We start from the raw sequence: 25,024 nt of genomic DNA on the forward strand, positions 1-25,024 counted from the left end.
GCCTGGGTATGGGATGGAGACAGCTTTGGTCGCCTTGGTGGATGACCTACGCAGAGAACTGGACAGGGGGAGTGTGTCCCTGTTGGTTCTGCTGGACCTCTCAGCTGCTTTCGATACCATCAACCATGGTATCCTCCTGGACCGCCTAGCTGGGATGGGACTTGGGGGCACTGTTTTGCAGTGGCTCTGATCCTTCCTGGAGGGGCGAACCCAGAAGGTGGTATTGGGGGACTCCTGTTCAACTCCTTGGCCACTGGCCTGTGGAGTCCCTCAGGGCTCAGTTTTGTCTCCTATGTTATTTAACATCTACATGAAACCACTTGGAGAGGTTGTTCAGGCGTTTGGAGTTCGGTGCCACCAGTACACTGATGACACTCAACTCCATTTCTCCTTTCCATCTTCTTCCCAGGAAGCTGTCTTGGTTTTAAACTGGTGTCTGGCATCAGTGGTGGATTGGATGAGGGTGAACAAATTGAAGCTTAATCCAGACAAGACAGAGGTGCTCCTGGTCAGTCATAAGGCATATCAGGGAATAGGGATACAGCCTGTGCTGGATGGAGTTATACTCCCCCTGAAGACACAGGTTCGCAGTTTGGGTGTCCTCCTGGACTCAGCTTTAAATTTGGAGTCCCAGGTTTCTGCAGTGGCCAGGAGTGCTTTTGCACATTTGAGATTACTGCGCCAACTGCGCCCATTCCTTGACCCATCCGATTTGACCACGGTGACACATGCCTTAGTCACATCCTGTTTAGATTACTGTAACACGCTCTACATGGGGCTGCCTCTGAAGACTGCTTGGAAACTTCAGTTGGTACAACGTGCTGCAGCCAGAATGTTACCTGGGGCTGATTACAGGGACCATATAGCTCCCCTGTTAAAAAAGCTCCACTGGCTGCCAGTTTGTTTCTGGACACAATTCAAACTGCTGGTGCTGACCTATAAAGCTTTATATGGCTTAGGTCCAGGCTATTTGTCAGATCGCATCACCCTCTATGTGCCTGCCCGGTCACTGAGATCTTCAGGAGAGGCCCTTGTTTCAATACCTACATCCGCACAAGTACAACTAGTGGGAATACAAAATAGGGCCTTCTTGGTGGTGGCCCCTAGGCTTTGGAATTCCCTTCCTAGGGAGATAAGAATGACCCCTTCCCTGCAGTCCTTTCACCAACAGTTAAAAACCTTCTTATTTCAGCAAGCCATTGATTCCGAAGGCGGCCAAGGATAGGCCCAAAAGGATGTTATATTGTTCTTGCCAGTTTATTTTTTAATTATTCTGATTTTATGACTGTTTTTTAATTATTAGAAACAGTTTAATGCTATTTTAAACTAGAGTTAATTTTTTAATTATATCTGTTTATACTTATTCATTTATGTATTATATGCTTTTATATTTGATAGTTTTTTAATTGTATGTGTCTTTTATCTGGAAGCTGCCGTGAGTTCCAATTTGGAAAAACGGCGGGGTATAAATAAAGTTAATAATAATAATAATAATAAGAGCTGTGTAAGGCAGAGGTACCCAGCTAGAAGTTGTGGACTATCACTCCCGTGAGCCCCAGCCAGCATGGCTAATGGTCAGGGATGATGGGAACTAGTCCAAAGAACCTAGAGGGAACTAGCTAAGGTAATACTATGTGCAAAACAGTAATATATACATTTAAAGGTGAACCTACCTAATTCGCACTTCCTGAGACACGATGAGAACTGAAACAGAGCCATCTTTCAGAATTTTCACTTTTCTGAATTTTGCAGTGCTACTCCACAGGCAAGTAAGCAAAGAAATGTGTATACTAAGGTAAAATGTGCACAACATGCATATTTTAGATAAAATAATATAAAATAAATTACATTGGTGAAAAATGCTTGCAGAAATATGCATGTTAGGCAAAATTGCACACAAAAGCTTGTATATGAAGAGAAATTCACACTAAAATGGTGGAGAATCTGCTCTTTTTTTAAAAAAAGATTGGGCACTGATGTGGAAATGTAGAGAATGGAACTTAGAGAAACTGAGAGAAACTGAAATGGACAGATTCGCCTATCCTTAGTTGCAAACTTTAATAAGAGCGTGCCAAAGAAATGCTACATGATTAGGAAAGTTGTTTTGCCTACTCGCACCCTTGGAAGAAGACTTGAAACTTAATACAGGTGAAAAAGGTTATATTTATTTAAATATAACAGTGGCAAGTTCTACAATAAGAAGCCAATCAGGTGGGTGCAGGCAGATGAAGTTAAATAAATGTGTGTGAAGGAAGCATCACTCTACACCCTGGGCATGTAAGAACCACATTGTTGGTTCACCAGCCAAGAATTGGGAGAAAATTTTCCCTCTTTGCTAAGTGAGCTTTGGGCATCTGAACCCAACATGCAGACTCTAGGCCCTGATGTGAACATGTCGGGCCCAACAGCACCCACAAGTAACCCCAAGCCTCAGGCTGTGGGTAATGACTCCAGAGCTCACCGTAACCCAAGAATGCATCAGAGTGGTGGTGAACTAAGGTCTACTTTCCCTTATCTGCCCACACTGGATACTAGATGGACCAAATCAAAACAACTATACCCTACAGTATGAAGCAGGCACAAAAAAGGGTCCCAAAATGATTTAGAGACTCATGACAAATCCCCACTCAGCCCCAGAAGGGGTGTATAGCCAAATCCCACACTGTAGAGGGAAGCTGCCATCAGAAAGAAAGAGGGTCAGAATGGGGCAGCCCTGAATACTGGGCTGTCTCTCCCCCCTCTATTGGGCATTTTTGCTGACCCCCTACCCTGGGAGAGATCAACCTGAGTGAGGCAGAGGGGGTGAGGCAAATCCGCCCCTACTCAATGGTGGGAACAACCTTGTTTGTCTGTCCACTATGTTCATATGAGATGGGAGTGATGGGGAATTTTAGGGGTCCAATGAACCGGAGGTCCTGAAGAAGTTGAGGACACAGTCTTGTAGCAAAAAGGTAGGCATATTTAGTAAGGAAACTTACAGGTGGTCAGTTTAGCATCTTCCAATCCAAAAGTTATACAGCATCAATACATAGTTATGATGCTGCTTACATTAAAACTAGCCGACCAGATAATAGTCAGAAACTCTAATGCCAGCCCATCACTTTCTTTGACGCAATACAATCCAAAGCTGGGCCTTCCTGACCTGATGGAGACACTTAGTCTTCTTAAACAAGGTCCTGTACATCAAAATCTAATCTTCAGAGTCTTTCTGTCCTATCATACTGAACATTCCAAGAAGAGACCTTACAAGTGACACAAAGAAACAAAATAACAAATAACAGAGAAGAGATTTTCAACTTTGATTCACACATTGAGTTCTTATAACTTCAATATTCAATATTCATCAATATTGAATATAGTTTATTAGTTTATTATAAAAATCCACAACAGAAGCAGCCATGGGCTGAGATAAAAATTGACTGTCGCTTTTAACGAATGATGAAACTATACCTATTTCTAATCTAGACCCTGCCACTTTTGCATATTTCTATTCATAATTTTAAAAAATCATTAAAAAATAATTCTCTCAAAACTAGCCAAGCCAAGGAGCTGTGAGTCTGGCTTTTAGAACACTGACAGCTAGTTCTTACTGAGCATGCCCAGGCTTATCATTTACTCCAATGATAAATTTCTTAAACTAATTGAAAATCGGGCAGGCATTTTTTAACTTTTAAACTGCAGAAGATGAAGGTAAGAGTATCGGGCAAGATCAGTAAGAGGATTACAGGTAGTCTGTGAATATGGCTGATTTTAATTACTTTCAACAAATTATGAGAACACTGACAGAAAAAAGTCCAAAAGGGGTCTGCTTTCTCTCTCTTTTTACATTTTGAACTCTCGATTCTCTCTGACTGTTTTGTGTATTGCCATGAAAAAATGTTGTTACGCAAGCGTTTCTGAGTTTAGAACTATAAATTTTGTAAGGTTCTGTTTTGAAATGAGCTTATGGGGAGCATCAGAATGGCATGGGGGTATCTTCAATTTAACATTGCAGAATGTGAAAAATCCATGCCAGTTATAGTCTGCAGTCACTCTTGTGACTGTATCATGTTGTTGAGTATTTTCTCTCAGAATATTTAATTTAGCGCTTCCCTACAAAATATTCAAATCTATATTTCAGTATGTTGGTTAAGCTGCCAAGAACTGCATTGCAACATTCTGTGATGTGCAAAGTCTGTCCAATAGCTAAGGGTACAACCAGTAGTTTAGTGTCAACTTCAGAAGTGCAGGGTCTCTTTGTGTTAATCACAGCTAACACGATTAACCCTCCTTTTTTGTTGCTAAGTTGAGAATGAGATACTTGTTGATGCCTTCTTCTACAACAGCAGACATGCCTAGGAGCCAATAAGCATGAAAGGGGAGAAGAGCTACTCAGAAGAGTCTTCTCAGTGGCTTATGCACCTCCTTTCACTCTGATTGGCTCCAATCCACAGGAAAAGCCAAGGAAGCATGTTATAAGACTCTTCTCAGTGGCTAATACACTCCCCTTTCATGTTGTTTGGCATTCAGGATACAGGAGACATAAGGAGCCTGCTGGGACCCTGCTCCAAAAAAAGTAAAGGGTCTAAGATCCTCTGAGAGCCTGTAAGACTATATCCCTGGGTACAACCCAAACCTCCTTTCCACTAGGTTGCCGAAGGGGAAGGTTGGAATAGGTGGAAATGTTCTTCTGCTGAATTTTTCCAACCTCCTTTTATCCCTGCCTATGGAGTGAGAACATCAGGCCTAATCCGGTCCCGATTGCGTGTGGCATGTTGACAGCCACAGTCTAGCCATGCAGCAATGTACTGGAAGTAAATTCTCCCTCTTTCCTACATGAACTGTGGGGACGTGTACCTGACATGCTTACTCTGGCCTTGCTGGGCATTATCCAAGGTGCAAATCCCAAACATAAAGGGTATCTCAACTGACCCTCCCAAGCCAAACGTGACTGAGGAATCCCCTAAACCAGATAATGACTCAAATGTTAACTGTAGTTGTTGTTATGTCCCTTCAAGTCAATTACGACTTATGGCAACCCTATGAATCAGTGACCTCCAAGAGCATCTGTCATGAACCACCCTGTTCAGATCTTACAAGTTCAGGCCTGTGGCTTTCTTTATGGAATCAACCCATCTCTTGTTTGGTCTTCCTCTTTTTCTACTCCCTTCTGTTTTTCCCAGCATCATTGTCTTTTCTAGTGAATCATGTCTTCTCATTATGTGTCCAAAGTATGATAACGTCAGTTTCATCATTTTAGCTTCTAGTGACAGTTCTGGTTTAATATGTTCTAACACCCAATTATTGGTCTTTTTCGCAGGGCATGGTATGCACAAAGCTCTCCTCCAGCACCACATTTCAAATGAGTTGTTTTTTCCTCTTACCTACCTTTTTCATTGTCCAACTTTCACATCCATACACAGAGATCGGGAATACCATGGTCTGAATGATCCTGACTTTGGTGTTCAGTGATACATCTTTGCATTTGAGGACCTTTTCTAGTTCTCTCATAGCTGCCCTCCCCAGTCCTAGCCTTCTTCTGATTTCTTGACTATTGTCTCCAATTTGGTTATTGACTGTGCCAAGGTATTGATAATCCTTGACAAGTTCAATGTCCTCGTTGTCAACTTTAAAGTTACATAAATCTTCTGTTGTCATTACTTTAGTCTTCTTGATGTTTAGCTGTAATCCTGCTTTTGTGCTTTCCTCTTTAACTTTCATCAACATTTGTTTCAAATCATTAATGGTTTCTGCTAGTAGTATGATATCTTCTGCATATTAAATTATTGATATTTCTCCCTCCAATTTTCACATCTCCTTCATCTTGGTCCAATCCCACTTTCCGTATGATATGTTCTGCGTACAGATTAAACAAATAGGGTGATAAAATACACCCCTGTCTCACACCCTTTCCTATTGGGAACCAGTCGGTTTCTCCATATTCTGTCCTTACAGTAGCCTCTTGTCCAGAGTATAGGTTGCAAATCAGGACAATCAGATGCTGTGGTACCCCCATTGCTTTTAAAGCATTCCATAGTTTTTCATGATCTACACAGTCAAAGGCTTTGCTGTAATCTATAAAGCATATGGTGACTTTCTTCTGAAATTCCTTGCTCCGTTCCATTATCCAACATATGTTTGCAATATGATCCCTGGTGCCTCTTCCCTTTCTAAATCCAGCTTGGACATCTGGCATTTCTCGCTCCATATATGGTAAGAGCCTTTGTTGTAGAATCTTGAGCATTACTTTACTTGCATGGGATATTAAGGCAATAGTTGGATAATTACTGCATTCCCTGGGATCCCCTTTCTTTGGAATTGGGATATATATGGAACACTTCCAGTCTGTGGGCCATTGTTTATTGTTCCATATTTCTTGACAAATTTTTGTCAAAATTTGGACAGATTCAGTCTCAGTAGCTTGTAGTAACTCTATTGGTATGCCATCTGTTCCTGGTGATTTGTTTCTTCCATGTATTTTAAGAGCAGCTTTTACCTCACATTCTAAAATTTCTGGTTCTTCATCATATGGTTCCTCCGTGAATGAATCTGTCATCCTGGCATCTCTTTTATAGAGTTCTTCATTGTATTGCTTCCATCTTCCTTTATTTCATCTTGGTCAGTCAGTGTGTTCCCCTGTTGTTCATTCAACATCCCTAGTCATGGTTTAAATTTAATAATAATAATAATAATAATAAATTTAATTTCTTCGTCGCCTATCTGGCCAATGGCCACTCTAGGCGACTTACCAAATTGTTAAAATACAATTGATAAAATACAGTAATACAATATAAAAACAACACATCTGCAGCAACAATATTAAAACTGGGCAGGAGGCATTTCAGTTATAACAATTAACAAATAACAATTTGCCTTTCATTTCTCTAATCTTGTGGAATAGGGCTCTTGTTCTTCCATTTTTGTTGTCCTCTTCTATTTCTGTGCAATAACTATTGTAATAGTTCTCTTTGTCCCTATGTACTAGTTGCTGTATTGTTGCATTTAGGGTTCTCACCATGTTTCTCTCTCCTTTTGCTTTTGCTGTCCTCTCTTTAACCATTTTAAGAGTTTCTTCAGTCATCCATTGAGCTCTCTTTTTAACTAGAGGTATTGTCTTTTTTCATTCTTCCCTGATAATGTCTCTGACTTCACTCCATAGTTCTTCTGGTTCTCTGTCAACTAAGTTTAAAGACTCAAACCTGTTCCTTATTTGATCTTTATATTCCTCTGGGATATTATCTAAATTGTATTTTAGATTGCTTTTTTCTTCTTTAGGTTTACTCAATACGACCCCATTGGACATGACAGCCCATGTGTCAGCCAACAATCCCTCCCTTGGGAAAAAACCACCCAAGACTTCTTGAAGAGCTGCGTATGGCAAATTCAGGCCCTCCCCACACACTAGGCTGGCATCAATTTGAGTTCATTCTTTATCCGCTATCTGCTTTTACTGATCTGAGGTTTTTTCATGATACTGTATAGTAATTTGTTAATATTGGTATTTTAAAAGGAAATATTGATATTTTGAAAGAATTAATTAATTTTTAAAGGATATGTTGATAAATTATCATTCATAACATTGATGTTCTAGACCCTTTTTTTTAAAAAAAAGTCCGTTTTCAAAAATAGCGATGGAAATTCCCTACATTAAAATCCGATTCTCAACTGTTGAAAATAAGTGAATTAATAGAAAATTTGGTACCAAATCCAAAGTGCTGGAATTCTAGTACATCTCTACCCCTATTAAAGAGTGGGAAAGGCATTCCCCACAATAGTGCAATGCTACTCCTCTTCTGCTCTCTGCTGCTGGTTTAACTGCCCTCCAACTGCCACTTTCCCAATATTCCAATATCCTTAGCAACAGTTGCTAAGACTGCCCAGAACCCTCTGCCCTTGCTTCGTTAGAATTTTTCTTATTCCCTGGCACCTGGAGTTATGAAACATACTAAAACAATGGCAGGAATATTAAACAACATAGCCACACCACATGAATAGGTACATTGTCTGCCATACTTGCTTATATGTGCAGTGGAATAACAAGTTATGAAATTGTAGCTTGCATGGCCTGGGAATGTTGCAGGAGAAGCAGGCCCTCTAGTGGCTTGACCTCTCCACTCTGTGCAGAGCTGCTCCCAAAAGGCAAGGATGCCTCTTTACCCATTCACTGGATTGATGGCCTCCATGATCATTGTGAACTAATGATGAAATTCTGAGTGGCTCACCAAAGGGAGAGGCCAAGCAAGGTCTTCAATGCAAAGATTTTGGACAATGCAGGAGTAACCAAATATCATCAGGTTAACTCCATGGCTGGGTTAGGATTTGCACCTGAGGCTCATACCCAAGCTGGAACAGAGATGTCAGACACCATATGGCCCAGTCACTTCTTTTCATGCCACGTTACATGCTGAAGAGATCATAAGTAAATACATTTCTGTCATTGCCAACTGTCGTTATTCCCCTGATTTCAGGAATGAGGAGCTAAGAATATGTTTCGTTTCGTTTTATGCAGGTAATGATAGCCTTCCTCTCCAACTTGGATATAAAATGACCCCAGCTGGATGTGTCTCTCAGATTTGGATCTATCCTAATTCCTTCAGCTCCTATATATATTGCTTGCTCTTTCTAACTTTGAACCGATCCTAAGTCCTGTAGAGCTGAGGTGGAGAACCTTGGATCCAAGGGTCCAATGTGGTCCACCAGAGCTATCCGGCCCTCGAAACTCTCCCTAGGCCAATGTACACTGTCACAGTGCCTCTTGCTTGCCTGGATGAAGGCAGATAGATGTTGGTGTGTGTATATATAGAATGTAGAAACTTCTGGCTTTTGTTTAGCTGAAAGGTAGCCTACTGTTCATCCTCTGTGCCACTCACTTTTGCCTCTGGCTCTGCCCATTTTTGAATCTGGCCAAATCCACCACTGGCACTTGGCCTTCTGAGGGTTAAAAATAATGTGGCCCTCAGGCTGAGAAAAGTTCTCATACCTGCTCTATAGCTAACACATTATGCACCAGGAGCTCCTTGCCAAGTCCCCCACTGCTCTGAGGCTTTGCCAAACTCCCCCTCCCCTTAGACCTGGCCAAGCCTCCTCCTTTCCCCCCTCCACAAGGTGTCAAGCCTGCTCCTCTCCTCTCCCCCCACAGGTGGCCAAATTTTCTCCCTTTAGATCTTCTCCCATGAGGGAGAGGGAGGCGGTCAGCTGAGGTGAGCTGCATAGGAATAGCTGCCTGTCCTGTTCCTCTGTGGCTCATCCTCTGCTGCCACCTCACTCACTCACCTGCCACACCTGCCATAGGCCCGCAACATCACTGTGCCTCTCTTGCTCACCCCCTCTCTGCCACTACCATCATGGCCACCTTGTTCGCTCAGCACCATCATCTCCTCACTTGCTCACTTGGTGAGTTGCCTCACTTGGTTACCCCTGCCGTCTCCTTGCTTGCTCACCTCCCACTCCCCTCCCAGATCACTTTCTAGATATCGGAAGATATATCCCAAGTCATATTTCTCTGTTTGGAAGAAATGGCACTGAAATGTTGTTTCAGCAAATCACAGTCCATAAAGAAAAATGATTCACATGTCCCCAAGCTAGATGACCAATGGCTATTTTTTCTCTGCCACTCTCTGGAAATACTGCCCCCAGGCTAATAAAAGGTAAAGTTGTATGGCTAATGGGGTCAGTAGTGGGGACCAAGACAAATTTGCTGACATTAGAAATTGTAACGGTTTAAACTTCAAGTTTATGGTTTGGACCAATAAAATAATGCTTAAAGCACTGGTCAAGCCTTACTTTTATGAGTAGACTCTCTTGGTTCAAAGTGATTTCATAAAGGAAGGGAACAAGCAGTACTATACTGAGTAGGACCATTGTTGTGTTTTGTATACACCGTCTGGCAGTGGCTCTTCTGACCTTCAGGACTGTCTTTCCCAGTCCTGCCTGAAGATGCTGGAGACTGAATCTGCTACGTACACTCCACCTCTGAACTACAGCTCCTCCTAGTGGCCAAACCAACACAAAATGTTCTGAATTTCTGTTTTATGTCAAATTTGGCATCTGGATCTTGTTACTCAAATTCAGATTTAATCTCTTATTGGTTAACCCACTGAGCGAGATTATAAGAATTATTACATCCCCTATTGCTACCTACAGGATCTATGCATTAAATTTTCCTCATACTTGCATTTTATTGTTTGTTTGAATCTTACTGTTCATGTTCAGTCCAATATGGGTATGAACATGCTTACATTTTAGCCCAGCGTATTAACAGGGATTTCTCAAGTCAAAAATAATTTCCAGAGGCAAAGCTTAACATTCTGTTTTGCTGGGGAAACATCTCCCAGTACTCCTGGCTCTCGGTTCACAGACATAGTGGCACTACAGGTCCCAGACAGCAGAAATGGAAGCCTTCCTTTTTGGGTGTGGCTAACATTTCTTAAACAAAAGGAAACATCTGAATGAAAGTGTGGGCAACATTTTAAAAACCGTTTTTGGTTTAAAATCTGAGAGAGGCACAGCGGTGGGAGTGGAGAGGTAAAAATGCATTGTAGTCCAGAACTAGTCCATGGGCTACCAGCTGGCCAATCCTGGCACAATCCTGGTCTTTCATTATTTTTTTAAAAATTGTACTAATATGTTTCCTAACATTTACATTTTCATATTTTGGAGTAAAGAAGGCAAGACAAAAAAAACAACACAGCAACAACTGAAATTAGCATGCTTGAAACATTCGAACATAAACAAGACCTGCTGGATCATGCCAAATGCCTTTCTTGTCAAGCAACATGTTCTTGCAGTGACCAAACAGATGCCTGTTGGAAGCCCACAAAGAAGACTTGAGTGCAAAAGTGCTTTCCACATGTGTATTTCCCAGGAACTGATATTCAGAGGCTCGCTGGAGGCAGGCAATTGATAGCCTTATTCTCCAAGCATTTGCTGTGAACCTTTTATAAACTGCAGTCTTTTCTGCACAATGATGGAGAGGAATTACCTATGGAACAGGCACATCCTGTATGGGTATTTAGAGGGAATGTTAATAATGATCACTGCCAGCCTGTGATACACTTTGTTCCTTGTCAAGTTTCTTTTCATTCCATGTGGGTGTCCTTTCTCTTTGACCTATAAATAAAGGGTTCCTTTGGTTTTACTTTTGGCAGATCTTTTTTATTCTGGTGGAGCCACTGTTCAGTTCTGAAGACCTTCTTTCTCTTTTTCATATTGCTGAATTTCTCAGGTGAGACATACAGACAGGTCTGGCACCAGCAGGTGTCCAGGTTGGGCTCTAGCTGAGGGCCTCTGCAGCACAGAGGGGTCCTTGCAGGAAGGCTGGAGCTCCTGATCTGCGATCCATGCCAGTGTTGGGTTGCAGGACCCAGTGACCTGATGCAGCCATGGATTGCAGTGCAGAAGCTATCAGACAACACCCCCTGATAATAGTGTGGGTTTAAATAAGCCTGCCACATCAGAGCACATGCCCAGTGTGCTATGCATGCATGCCTGCCATCACCCAAGATGGTGGCTGGGGCATCCCTGAGAGGTTGATGCCCCCACCGCCATCTTGGGTGATGGCAGGCATGTGTGAACAACACATGGAGCGTATGTGCTGACGCAGGAGATAGGTGCAGCAGGTGTACACATTTAAGCCCTGCACTGCCTGCATTGGGAGGGGATGTTGGGTTGTATGATGCTGCCGGCCCGGGGCAAGGTGGTGCCAAAGGCCCTGTCATGCCTGGTGCCAGCCTTGCATATACAGCCACCCATCCACAGGACATTCTGTCACTTGCAGTGACAGAACTAGCAGGCTGGTTCCATGGGCCAATTTGCCTTGTCATGCTGGTAGGGAAGGGAGAGGGGGGGGATTCCATTTAGTTCACATTTAATGCTGAATCTATCCAAGTCGCACTTTCCAAAACTGTATGAGAACCAAAACACAGCCATCCTTCAAAATCCACACTTCTCCAACTTTTGGGATACAGTTCTCCAACCAAGAAATTTTTTTTGTATATAAAAATGCATACATTAGGGGAAAGTGTGCATAAAAATGAATATATTAGTGAAAATACCACACAAAACGCATTACGTTACAGAAAACTATGCGCAAAAATCTGTATATTAGTGAAAACTGCATACAAATATATGTTTATTAGGAGAAATTCACACTAAAACGCTAGAGATTTTTCATGATTCCCCCCCCCAAAAAAAAAATTCTCAGATTGCTGCTGAAATATGGAGAGCTGAATTGAAGATTGGGAAAATGAGAAACGGAGAGGACAGAAATGGGCAAATGCTTCCATCCCTACATGCTGGAAATATTTTTCCAGATGCTATGTCGTGTGTTCAGGCTTTGAGTCCTATTTCTTGAGTTGGTGGGCGATGTAATGGAGTGCCGTCATGGAAAGAGAAAAGAGCTTAAAAAGGGAAATGTTTAGAGCTGATCTCTTTTTTTATTTGTTTGGCTGTGTTCCTCTTTGGATCAAATGTCCCTAGGATCCACCTACGGTGAGTCTAAGAAGTATTGGGGTAGATGCAAACTAAGCTGTTCCAAGAATGAATATGCATCTTCAGCTGGGTTCTGCTATGATCCATATAGGAGGCTGGGCCCATAACCTATAGGACGTTGGGCCCAATGTCCTGTAGGACCCTGCAGAGTTGCGTAGAGGAATGGAGAGTTTTGAGCGAGCTTGTGTGTGTGTTTGAATCTTTGCTAAGATTCTACCTTCCCTGCAAATTAGTCAGACAGAGACTGTAAGCTTTAAAATAAGAAATAACTACTCTATTCTGGAAGTACATGTTTGATAGGGAAGAGTCCTATATCTAGCTAACTAGCTATGTTGAAGCAGCGAGCACTGCGCCCAGTACTCTCCCTCATACTGGTGGAGAGGAGAGACAAAGGAAAGATGTCTGCTCCCCTCTCGAGAAAGAAGAAAACTGGGAAGGAGGGAAGGAACTGAGATCAACATCCTTTGCATATCAGTCTAGCAGGAAGGAAGAGACAGCAGGAGATCAAAGGACAGGTATAGCCTAGCAACCAAGAGGTCTCCTCTCTAGCTACGCCTTTAGCCCCATGCAGCCTCAATCCACAAGTTGGAGTTGAACCTCACACATTCCAACAATCCACACTTTTACTATTGTTGTAAATGGCCAGGTAATGTTCTTTTAAACTTATGTGACAGAACAAAGATGGCTCATTGGGAGATTTCCGGGTAGGGATTGGAATATGCAAGTCCTGTGAAGCAGAATGAGAGAATGTACAAGTGGGCTCTTAAAATGTCTTGAATTTCCACATGTAGACAAACACGGATTAGGGGCATCTCCAGACGTTTTTGCAATTGAGTTTTCATAGTGATTTGTCAGCGTGATGCTTGCAGGTTCCACATGATCCCACTTGCAGTACTATTTGCACCTGCAAAAGTTTCAGAGTGGTCATATTGCTTCATTTCCACTCATTGCATCTCCCGTAACTTCCTGCTGAAATACCATTGCTTTTCATACCACAAATATTCTGCTTTTTTTCCTTTTGCGCTATAGTGCAAGAGTACCCCGGCAGACAACAGTAGCATTATGGAAGCATCACAGAACAAATAATAAAGTGGAATGATGTGTGGGTCATCCAGCATAAATCCACCACTGAAGCGTGATTATTGTGTCGATAACAGGCTGCACAATACGCTTGCAAAAAAACCCCACCAGTCTGGAGGGGCCATTCATCAAAGAAAACTGGTTGAAAGGAGTAGGGTAATGGAATGGAGAACAGCTGGTATAGCACAGCGGGGAGGATAGCCCAGCTGGGAGTCCAGAGTCTGTGAGTTCAAATCCCCACTCGTGTCTCCTGGGTGTCAAGGGCTAGCTAAAGATCACCCGACAGGGAGTGGCTCAGGGGTTACGTGACCTGCCACCTGTGCAGCCGTGGGCAAGCTGCATAGTCCCAAGGAGCCCAGTTGCCCCCCAGCTGGCAGTTGTGGACAAGGAAGGGGCTGGCTTGTGCAGCTGTGGCAAGCTGAGCACGCCCTAGCCAGCTGGTGAGGACTAGCCTCAGAGGGAGGCAATGGTAAACCCCCTCTGAATACCACTTACCATGAAATCCCTATCATAGGGTAGCCATAAGTCGGAATAGGCTTGAAGGCAGTCCATTTCCATTTTTTCAATGGAATGGAGTATTTTGAATAAAATACCTTCATACTGTAACAGTTTGTCATTGGCTCCATTAACCCTTATATAGCCAAAATTGCACCACCCACATACAAGAGAGAGGTATCCTTAGGCTTGGAGGAACTCTAAAGTTTGCACAAGGACAAATAAAACTCTAAGGGGGCAGGGCTGGATTATCTATTAGGCTTAGTAGGCTGAAGCCTAGGGGCCCGGAGCTCTTGGGGACCTATGCTCCGCAGAAGCAGGACAGGAGCCGCAGATCATGGGACAAGAGCTTCCGAACCGCCCGCCATCCCCCCGCTTCACTTACCTTTTTCTCCGCTGTTTTTTGTGGTTTGCCTTCAATCAAGATGGCGGCTAAGGTTTCCCTAAGGGGCTGAAGCCTCTGCCACCATCTTGGTTGATGGCACACATGAATGCTACATGCACACATTGCTACCATCAACCAAGATAGCGACAGAGGCTTCAGCCTCTTAGGGAAACCTTGGCCGCCATCTTGATTGATGGCAAACCTGTGCACGCAGTGCACACAGCCGCAAAAAAAGCAGAAGTGTAGGTGAAGCGGGAGGGATGGGATGGGACGGGATGGCAGGTGGCTCAGAATGAGCCTAGGGGCCCTCCTCAGCTTAATCCGGCCCTGTAAGGGGGCCCTCCCAGCAAATAGCCCAATGATGACTGAGCATACTTAGGGACCATAGAATACTGAATTTCTGCTGCTTGAGGAAAATCAGAGAAGGAGGGGAAATGGAAAACAGAATGGCTGACTGGAAACCTGAGCTCCACTTAACACTGCAACATTTTGTTGCAGGATCCACTGGGCCATGCTTCATAGCAAATTGTTTAGGCAGTTATAAAGGTGGCATATTGACCAAAGGCTAAACCGGTTTAAGATTAAATGAAAAAATCTCACTTTGGCTTTTTCCCCACTTAAAAGCACTGGCATTGAGGCTTAAAAACTGGTACACCTTATCTTCCTCATGTGACCATGTCTAAGCTATGCTCTGATTGTGAAGGATTCTGAAGGTGTGTTTAGAGATTGTCCCTGTTTCCCCCCTGCCTCAGAAAATCCTTATGGACAATTAATTCAAATACGCACCTTCCCCAAAAGGAGACAGGTTGAGCACTAAGGATGGGGGAATCTATCAATTTCAGTGTCTCTCGGTTTCTAACTTTCAATCTTAAATTCAGTTCTCCACATTTCTACATCAGTTTGTGTGTGTTTTTTTTTTTTAAAAAATCGTCATGAAAATTCATCAGGTGGACATTTCTCCTACCATCCACATGCTTGTATGCAATTTTGTGTGTCATTTTGCCTAATATACATTTTTTTTAGTTCACATATTGTTCTGGAAAGTGCAAATAACTTCCACAACCATCTCTGTCTTCCACTGTCTTACCTCTGAGATGTTCTTCAAGATGCTCAGCAGTCAAGTGTCGAACCTCAAAGTTTGCAAAAGCACAAACCACCATTAAGAAAAAAGCACACACACCATACATAACACGGTATAAGATGCTCAGTGTGTATGGAATACTAACTGATTGCCAGGGAAATAAAATGGAAAACTGGGAGGGGGAGTAGGCTGGGTGGAATCTTAAACAAAGAACATTTCAGCACATTTTGTTGCAACTCCTTTGTACCTATTTTTTCATGCAGTGATGGTAATGTGTAGCCAGGATTTTGGAAGCCTTTCAAAACTTTATGGTTCTAACTGGGAGTGAAAGACTTCCATACACTTTAGAAAGGCAGGATATAAAATTCTTATATAAATAAAACTCATTGTGGGCTCTGAAAGTGAGCAAAGAAATAAGTAACCTTACCTCGTGGATGGATGTAGACTGATTGTAATTCACAGTGCCTAGTTATACAGCCACGAGAGTGGCTGTATACTATAGTCAGCGGGGATTTTTCACATTCCGCAATGTTAAATGGAAAATATCCCCCCATGCCATTCTGAGGTTTCCCATAAGCTCATTTCAAGACAAAACCTTACAAAACTTATAGTTCTGAACTCAGAAGTGCTTGCTTAACAACTCTGTCAATTTTCATAGCGATACACAAAACAGTCAGAGAGAATTGAGAGTTCAAAGTTTAAAAAGAGAGAAAAAAACCTCAGAGCCCTTTTGGACTTTTTTCTGCCAGATTTCTCATAATCTGTGGAAATTCATTAAAAATCAGCCATGTTCACAGAGTACCTGTAATCCTAAAACTGACCTTGCCCCATACTCTGACCTTCATCTACTGCAGTTTAAAAGTTAAAAAAAAATTGTTTAAAAGTTAAAATTTTTTTTAATTAATTTAAGAAATTTTGGCTGGAAGCCTATTATAATGCGGGGCATGCTCAGTAAGGACCAACTGCCAGAGTTCTAAAAGCCTCACAGCTGCTGGGCTTGGCTAATTAGAGGGCCACACCCACACCAGACTTGATTTCACTTGAGACAGTCATGGCTTCCCTCAAAGAATCCTGGGAAGTGTAGTTTGTGAAGGGTGCTGAGAGGAGACTCCTATTCCCCTGAGAGAATGGTTTAACAGTCAGCCACTCTGATTAAAGGTCTGTGAGAGAAACAGGGCGTCTCCTAGCAACTCTCAGCACCCTTCACTAACTACACTTCCCAGGATTCTTTGAGAGAAGCCATGATTGCCTTTGAGCCATGGCTTTGAGAGAAGCCATGATAAATTGTTTTAAATTGTTTTTAAAAGATGTGTTTTTAAATTTGTATATTTGTTTTTAATGTTTTCAGTTATTGTAAACCGCCCAGAGAGCTTCGGCTATGGGGCAGTATATAAATACACTAAATAAATAGATAAATAAATAATGATTGTCCAAAGTGTAATAGAGGCTTGGTGTGGATGTGGCCAGGGACAGCTTTGTTTTAAATTTGGGTGGGAGATAGGGTTGCCAGGTTCCTGGCCTGAGACTGATCCTGTATTCTTAGAAGAAGAGAAAGTCAGCCAAGTGCCGGTGTTCTTGCAACATTGTAATGGGAAAAACCACAACGTAGAATTGTCCCTTCCCCCTGCCCAACTGTGAAAGATACAGAAGACGTCTTGGTTGCCAGGCCCAGCCTGGTCAGTTTTACCTATCCTAATCATGATTGCATAGGAGTATATCTGATTCAACTCAATAATCATACAAATGATTAGACCTGCCTTTTCCCTCCTTCCCCTTTCCTCTCCCTTTCTCCTCCCCTCTTCCTTCTTCCGCCTTCCCTGCACACTCCAGCTCTCCGTCCCTCCCCCCCAGTCAGTTTTACCTATCCTAAGCATGATTGCACGGGAGTAAATCCCACTGAACTCAATAAACATGCAAACTACCACATCTGTCCTTCTTCTCCCCTCCCCCTCCTGCCTGCTCCCATCCCAGTCCTCCCTCTGCCTTTCCACCCCTCCCTCCTCCTCCTCCTCCTCTCCCCATCCCCTGTGGTCAGTTTCACCTATCCTAAGCATGATTGCCTGGTGTGTGTGTGTAAATCCCACTTAACTCAATAAGCATGCAAATCATCAATCCATTCTCAGCAAACTTGCACAAGATCCCATTTCTTACCTCCCGGATTAAAAAGCAGGGAAATTCACTAACAGGCAAAAAACCTTGCGGTTTAAGAATGTACCTATAGCCCACAGATATTTCTACCAAACTTTAAAAAGCAGGGAAATTGGGCACCTATAGTGAATGCACCAGGGGAGCAGGAGACCTTAACTCCTCTATGAGATATTGGACTGCCCTACAAAGTTGTCAACATGCAAACACAATTTGGGTTGGTCTTTCACAGTCCAATCCACTTCCTGTGTAGCTTAGAAGAATTTGGTAACATGTGCCTCTGACCATATGGTGAGTGGTGGCAACACCTGTAATCAGCCCAAATAATAGAAAGAAGATATGTCCTGTGCTGATCTTGTTTTAGCCGGGAGGAAGCAACATTATTAAGACAGTTGATATAGTTCAGATGGTCACTTTAAATATGTCTGATTTACTTTGCAATTTTAGTGAAGCTTTCTATAGGAAATCATTTTCTTTTGCTTTTGTTTCTATGAATATGTGAAGTACAGCAACACTTTGCAAAATTTATACTAAAAAAACTCCAAATATAATTGTGGAATAATGGCACTGACTTCTGCAAAATAGTCTCCAGTGGACCTCAGAAGTGTCTCAATTTGCACAAGGTAAAACAGTGGGAGGTGAAATACATTCTAGCAAAATTCTAGGTGTGCTCTATGTTTTTCATTGATCGTGAACACCTTGCCTTAAATAAAGTGGTTTAAACATAGCTGGCTGAAAACATGCATCCTCTTTTTCCCCAAAACTAGAGTCATTGCTAAAGTAGCAGCATATTGTAATCAGTCTGATTTTACATTAAACTGCAGTTTCAGGTCCAAGTGTTAATGCACCCAAAATAGAAATAGACCATAACCTCCAATATAAAACACAAAATGCTGTCTTCACCATCACATGACAATGACCAATAAAAAGGCTTTGAAATTAATAAAAATACATTTGACACAGATTTCTAGGATGAATAAGGAGGGGGGGAATTTTATGGTTTAGATTCTCTGTAGAAACATTAGTAACACAAGAAAGAAGCAAAGTAAGAAGAACACCAACAAGGACATATCTTCTTTCTATTATTTGGGCTGATTACAGGTGTTGCCACCACTCACCATATGGTCAGAGGCACATGTTACCAAATTCTTCCAAGCTACACAGGAAGTGGATTGGACTGTGAAAGACCAAACCCAAATTGTGTTTGCATTTTGACAACTTTGTAGGGCCGTACAATATCTCAGAGAGGATATCTCAGTTGCCGGAAGCCTCAGGAGGGGAGAGTGTTCTTGCACTCGGGTCCTGCTTGCGGGCTTCCCCCAGGCACCTGGTTGGCCACTGTGAGAACAGGATGCTGGACTAGATGGGCCACTGGCCTGATCCAGCAGGCTCTTCTTATGTTCTTAAAGTACTTTTTCGTGCAGTGCATAGTTAAATTATGGCATTCACTACCATAGGATGTGTATTAAAATGCATATATTGAGGGGGAGTGTGCATGAACTGCATGCATTTGTTAAAATAATGTACAAAGTTATATCAGGGAAAATTGCTTGCACAAAGGTACAGATATAGGGTAAAATAATCTACAAAATGTGTATATTAGGACAGTGGTCTCCCATCCATTTTTCTTTACAGACCACTTGACAATAGCTAACAGTCTTGGTGAGCCACTTAATGATTTGCCTGTTGTAGCCATTGCATAGAATTCAAATTGTAATACAATAAAATTAAAGAAATAAAAGAGCAATAGAAATGCATTTAAAAATCAATATGAATATTCAGTGTGGTGTCTCCCGTCTTCAACCATAAATCACACTGTGGACCACCTAAATGAAGCTTGTGGACTACTGGTGGCCCATGGACCATAGTTTGGGAATCCCTGTATTAGGAGAAACATCTACTAAAATACTGATGGATTCTCATGAGGACTTAAAAAAAAGACTGCTATCAGATACAGAAATGCGGCAAAGTTGAATTTAAGATTGGAAAAATGAAAACTTCAGGATGCCTCTAGACAATCAGTATTTTGCAGGAGCAAGCACATGACAGAAAATGTGGGTTTCCTCAATTAAAGTGAATTACAGAGCCCTGTTAACTTGGTGCAACAAATGAACTTTAAAAAGAAATGGATTTTGGAGGTTAGGAAAACAACAGGAAAATGCATTGAAAAGTGTGGGATGAATGAATAATAGGAAAACAGATAAAAACCCTGCAAGCCAATCAGAATGAATGCTCAACGGAATGTCTGGAGGAGCCCTTTGAGACACCAAAACTGATAGATTTATCCATCCCTATCAGAGCATGGGGCTAGGGGATATTTGAACCAATAGCTTCCAGTACATCATGCTTAACCACTAGTCTAACCCAACTCTCTCATTTTGTAATATATATCCAGCACTCACTGCGGGCAACTTCTGCGTTGGGAAGTGCAAAGAGAAGTGTGACGACGATGAAATGACACCTGGAAGAGTTAGATGCCAAGTTTTTTCCCACATGTACTGCTGTAAAAAGTGAGATACAATTTCTTCAGGGGCTAATGGTGATGTGCCAGATCAGCCTTTGATTTGGAGATGGGATTTCCAGGATGGGAGGATTTGGAGAAATGTGTCGAGAACGAGAGGAAGACAAATGGGTGTGCCAATTTATTTGTGCAATGCAAATCTGGAAGCATCTTATACAATACTCAAGAGGGGTGGAAGTAAAGATCCAAAAAGAAAAAAAAAGTTAGAAGCCATCGAAGTGTGTTGTCATTACAGTTGTTTGATTTCTTTAAAAGGCATATACTTGGAGGGCATTTCTCTCAACCGCATCTAGATATTTGGTGACAGTGAAGGAAAAAAATGTTGCCTTTTCAGAATATTGGAGGCATTATCCTGCAGGGAAATGATTGTATAGATGCCACTATAAGATGGAACATGTCTATAACTCAGTAGCAGAGCAGAGCCAGATTCAAGGCTTTTGTGCTGACATACAAAACCCTGAACAGCTTGGGTCCAGGATACCTTAAGGTCTGCCTGAGCCCTTATATCTCACCCCAATTACTGGCATCATCTAGAGGAGTGCTGCTAGTTATCCCCTGTTTCACAGATGCCTGACTTACCTGAGCTAGAAGTTGGGCATTTTGTATCACCAGTCCCATGCTGTGGAACACTCTTCCAGTAAAGATTGAGCAGTTACCCTCCCTTTTGGCTGATATCAGACTCTTGAAAACTTCCCTTTTGTGCTGACAGGCCTGTGCGGTTGTTTAAAAGGTCTCCTGAGTAGCCAGTCATTTTAATAATTGTTTTGCATTACCTTAATTGTTTTTATGGTGTTGTACACCATCCTGATGTTTTCCTAGAGGGTTATTATCATCATCATCATTATCAACAACAACAACACAACAACAACAACACAACTACTACCACTACTACTACTACTACTAAATAATAATAATAATCCCACCCTTCCTCCCTACGGCAGCCAACAAATGATAAAGCACTAAAAACATTGTTAAAACATCTTTAAAACAAAAACAAACAAAATCTTAAAAACAAACAAAACATCTTAAACAACATATTTAAAAACATCTTTAAAAACAATTCCAATACAGATGCAGACTGGGGTAAGGTATCTACTTAAAAGTCTTCTTGTATTTCTTTGTAAATACTTTTATGAAATAAATAAATAAACTTTGTTTTCACAAGGCCACAATCGTAAGACTGCAGAGGCCAATGTGTGAGACCTTGGCAAGCTGCTGCCAGTCAGAGTAGGTACTCTTGAGCTCAATGGACCCAAAACGACTATTCTTCATACTTTTTGGCGAGTGAGAAGTTGAGCTTCCCTTTCTTGTGAGATGGCCAAAGACAGTGTGTGTGTTTTTCATCCCATGATACCAGGGGTCACCAACTTTTTTGGACAGGTGGGTGCATTTCAAATTTTGAGAGGGTGCTAAGACCGTAAGTCATAAAATGGCATAACATAAAATGGCTGCCATGGGGGCATGGAAAAACACTACAAGGCAGCCATGGGCAGAGCTTGGAAAAGTTACTTTTTTGAACTACAACTCCCATCAGCCCCAGCCAACATGGTGCTGGCTGGGGCTGATGGGAGATGTAGTTCAAAAAAGTAACTTTTCCAAGCTCTGGCCATGGGGTTATGTTATGTTATGTTAGCGTTTATTTCTAGGCCGCCTTTCGGCCAAAAAGGCCCCCAAGGTGGCTCAGACACAAATAAATTGACTGCCTTCAAGTCGATCCCGACTTATGGCGACCCTATGAATAGGGTTTTCATGGTAAGCGGTATTCAGAGGGGGTTTACCATTGCCTTCCTCTCAGAGCTTGGAAATGTTACTTTTTTGAACTACAGCTCCCATCAGCCCCAGCCAGCATGGCCACTGGATTGGACTGATGGGAGTTGTAGTTCAAAAAAGTAATTTTTCCAAGCTCTGCTTCCTCTGAGGCTGACAAGCAGCAACCGGCCCAAGGTCACCCAGTGAGCTTCATGGCTGTGTGGGGATTCAAACCCTGGACTCCCAGGTCCTAGTCCAACACTCTAACCACTACGCCACACTGGCTGTCATACACACAAATAGAAAAACAGAAATACAAATCAAAACAACACAATCTACAAGAATTCAAACCAACAAAATTATAACATTTCTAAAAAGCAACAACAACTAAAGACAAAAAGCAGTCATCATCTTGATAAAGGACAGTCCCTAGAAAAACGTCACTAAGAGTAGGGGGCAAAACAGCGATACATCTCAGTCTGCAGCTCCTCCTGATAAGGGCCAGGCAGAGGGGTGGGGCAAGGCAGGTGGAAAAAGTTGCCCCTTGATGGTACCAGCACAGTCTCACTCCTGCAGGAATGGAGTTAGGGAATAACACAAGATTAGAGAGAGCACAGTCATTGCTGCTGTTGTAAGAGAAAATATTCCCTTCGGGATGTTTTTCTAGGTACTGCAAATAACAGCCATTTGACAGGGAGTAAAGTAGTAGCAGTTTATTAGTTCAGAACTAAGACCCCAGTCTCTGAAAATGAGACTGCAGCCACGAAGAGAAGAGACAAGTCACTTTTATAAACTTTGCATAGTGGCCTCTGCCTCATAGACACGTCACATGGTATCCATGGAGACAGTTCTTTGCATAGATAAGAACTTAGCACTTTGCATAACCACAGAGGCACACTGTCTAGGACAAAGTAGGGCTGCTTTCACACATGGGGCTAATAGCGCTAGTTTAATGGATTAAAAAGGTAGCGCTTCATTCCGGATTTCAGAAATCCCTTTCACGCTGCAGTACCTGTTATACCGGCATTTTGCGCAACAGTCGTTCACACAGGTCTTCACCTACCGGTTTGAGGCCTGTTCTTTCGGTGCGTGGGGGGGGTTGAAGGAGGCGCAATCGGGATCAGCTGAGAGGCACAGCAGCGCAGCAGCAGAGGCTCTGGTTCAGCAACAGCAGCATAGGCTGCTCTCCAGGAGCAAATGGGATCGGCTAGGAGGCGTGGCGGTGGCAGTTGATAAGGGTGGGAACGCACTGCATGCTGGGATGGCTGTCACGTGAGCAGTGGCAGTAGTGCAAAACTCCCACAATCGTCCAGGTTCCCAGCCTGCAATCGGAATTTTTCAGGTATCATTTATTGTGGAATTTAGCGCAAAACTTCCACTACATTCCACCAGAATTCCGGAGCTACCCATTATGTCGTGTGAAAGCTCAAATTTTATGCACAAATTAACAGGAAATAAATCGTCAGAATAATGGAATAAAGTGCAGTGTGAAAGCACCCTAGGCTAAAACAGACTGGCACAAACTTTGTGGTTAATAACAGGATGCTATATAAAATACGCTGAAAGAACAGGATGTGGTGCTCTGCTACTCCTGAAGTCACTGGGCAGATTTCACTGCTTGCTCGCCTCGAGCCTATGTCTATCAATCACATGGTCTCAGAAATATGGGGTAACTTTGGCTCTTATCACAGTCCCCCCTTTGTTCATAACCAGTCCACTGGTTCAAGAACACTTTATTATAAGGAAGACGTTGCATCCTAATGGCATCTCTACATCCCTTCGGATCCTTGGCCTTTGGTTCATACTCTGATCTTCCCCTGGATCTAACCAATGAATATTGACCATGTGAGGGTTTCAAGACTTTAGAAAACACATTCTGAAACATTCCACAGAGACATTATGCACAACACAGAAATTTTATTAACCCAGTTAAATAAGTCAGTGCTCCTGTGGTCAATTGTCTTAACCATCCTGAACTTGCCAATCAAGAGAATAATAAGTCCTATACAAGGAACTACTAGTGTTTTCACCTTCCATTACATTCATCCAAAGTTTTTCCATTTCCTACAAGTTCTTGATCCTGGGTCTGAAGTCACCCTGGACAAGAGAGCCCATGCTGACAAACCCACATTTTCTCTGCAGAGACATTAGTTAATTGTTGATAAAGGATTAAAGGGAAAGGGATGGATGGCACCTAGAAAGCAAATCAGGTGAATTATCATAAATATCAGCTTCATCATTATTTCTACAGGAATTCAATTGCCCCAAAAGCAAACAATATATTATCACCAATAATTAAATATATATATATATATGTGACACAAAGGTTCAAAAGCATTTAGAGGACAGAGTACTACTGGTTGTTCTAAGTTTGTTTCTTTACTATGTCTAGGAAGACGGCCAAATGGATAACAGTTCATGAGTCTAATCGTTAGTACGCTGCCTTTTCGGCTTCAGCTTTATTTCGGACAAAGGACTGGCAACCCACTCGTCTACTTCTGGACCTTCCTTTTCACTGTCAGAAGGCCTCACGTTGCTCCCTCAAAGTCTGTCGTCATCTACTTCTGGAGACACAGTCCCTACAATGTCCACCAGAGTTGGGGCCTTCTTGGTCCTAGTATAATGTATTCAGGAATTCTTCTCTTTCACTCTTATGTCTGGCTTATACGGATGTACAGGGACATCAAGAGGAATTTAATGTTTTTGATTGCTGTAAACCGCCCAGAGAGCTTCGGCTATGGGGCGGTATCGAAGTGCAATAAATAAATAAATAAATAAACAAATAAGAGCCTAGAACTGAGCCGCATATCTGCAGAGAGAGTGTTACTGATACTGCAATGACAGAACAAATCAGATTAGATCTTCATTGCCTGCTAAAAGACTAGTATGAGCAGGACCTAAGGGCATAATAGTGGATACAGGATAGCCAAACAAATACTCTAAAGGAGACAGTCTTCCTGAACCTCTGGCCATCCAGTCAATTGATCTACAAAAACAAACATATGGTGAAACCCTTTGCATTTAGGCATATCAACATAATCAACTTGCAACCTTATAGAAGGTAAACGGACCCATAGCCTCCCTCCTGGAACATTCTTGA

This window comes from Rhineura floridana, chromosome 4, assembly GCF_030035675.1.
Source record: "Rhineura floridana isolate rRhiFlo1 chromosome 4, rRhiFlo1.hap2, whole genome shotgun sequence".
NCBI lineage: Eukaryota > Metazoa > Chordata > Lepidosauria > Squamata > Rhineuridae > Rhineura > Rhineura floridana.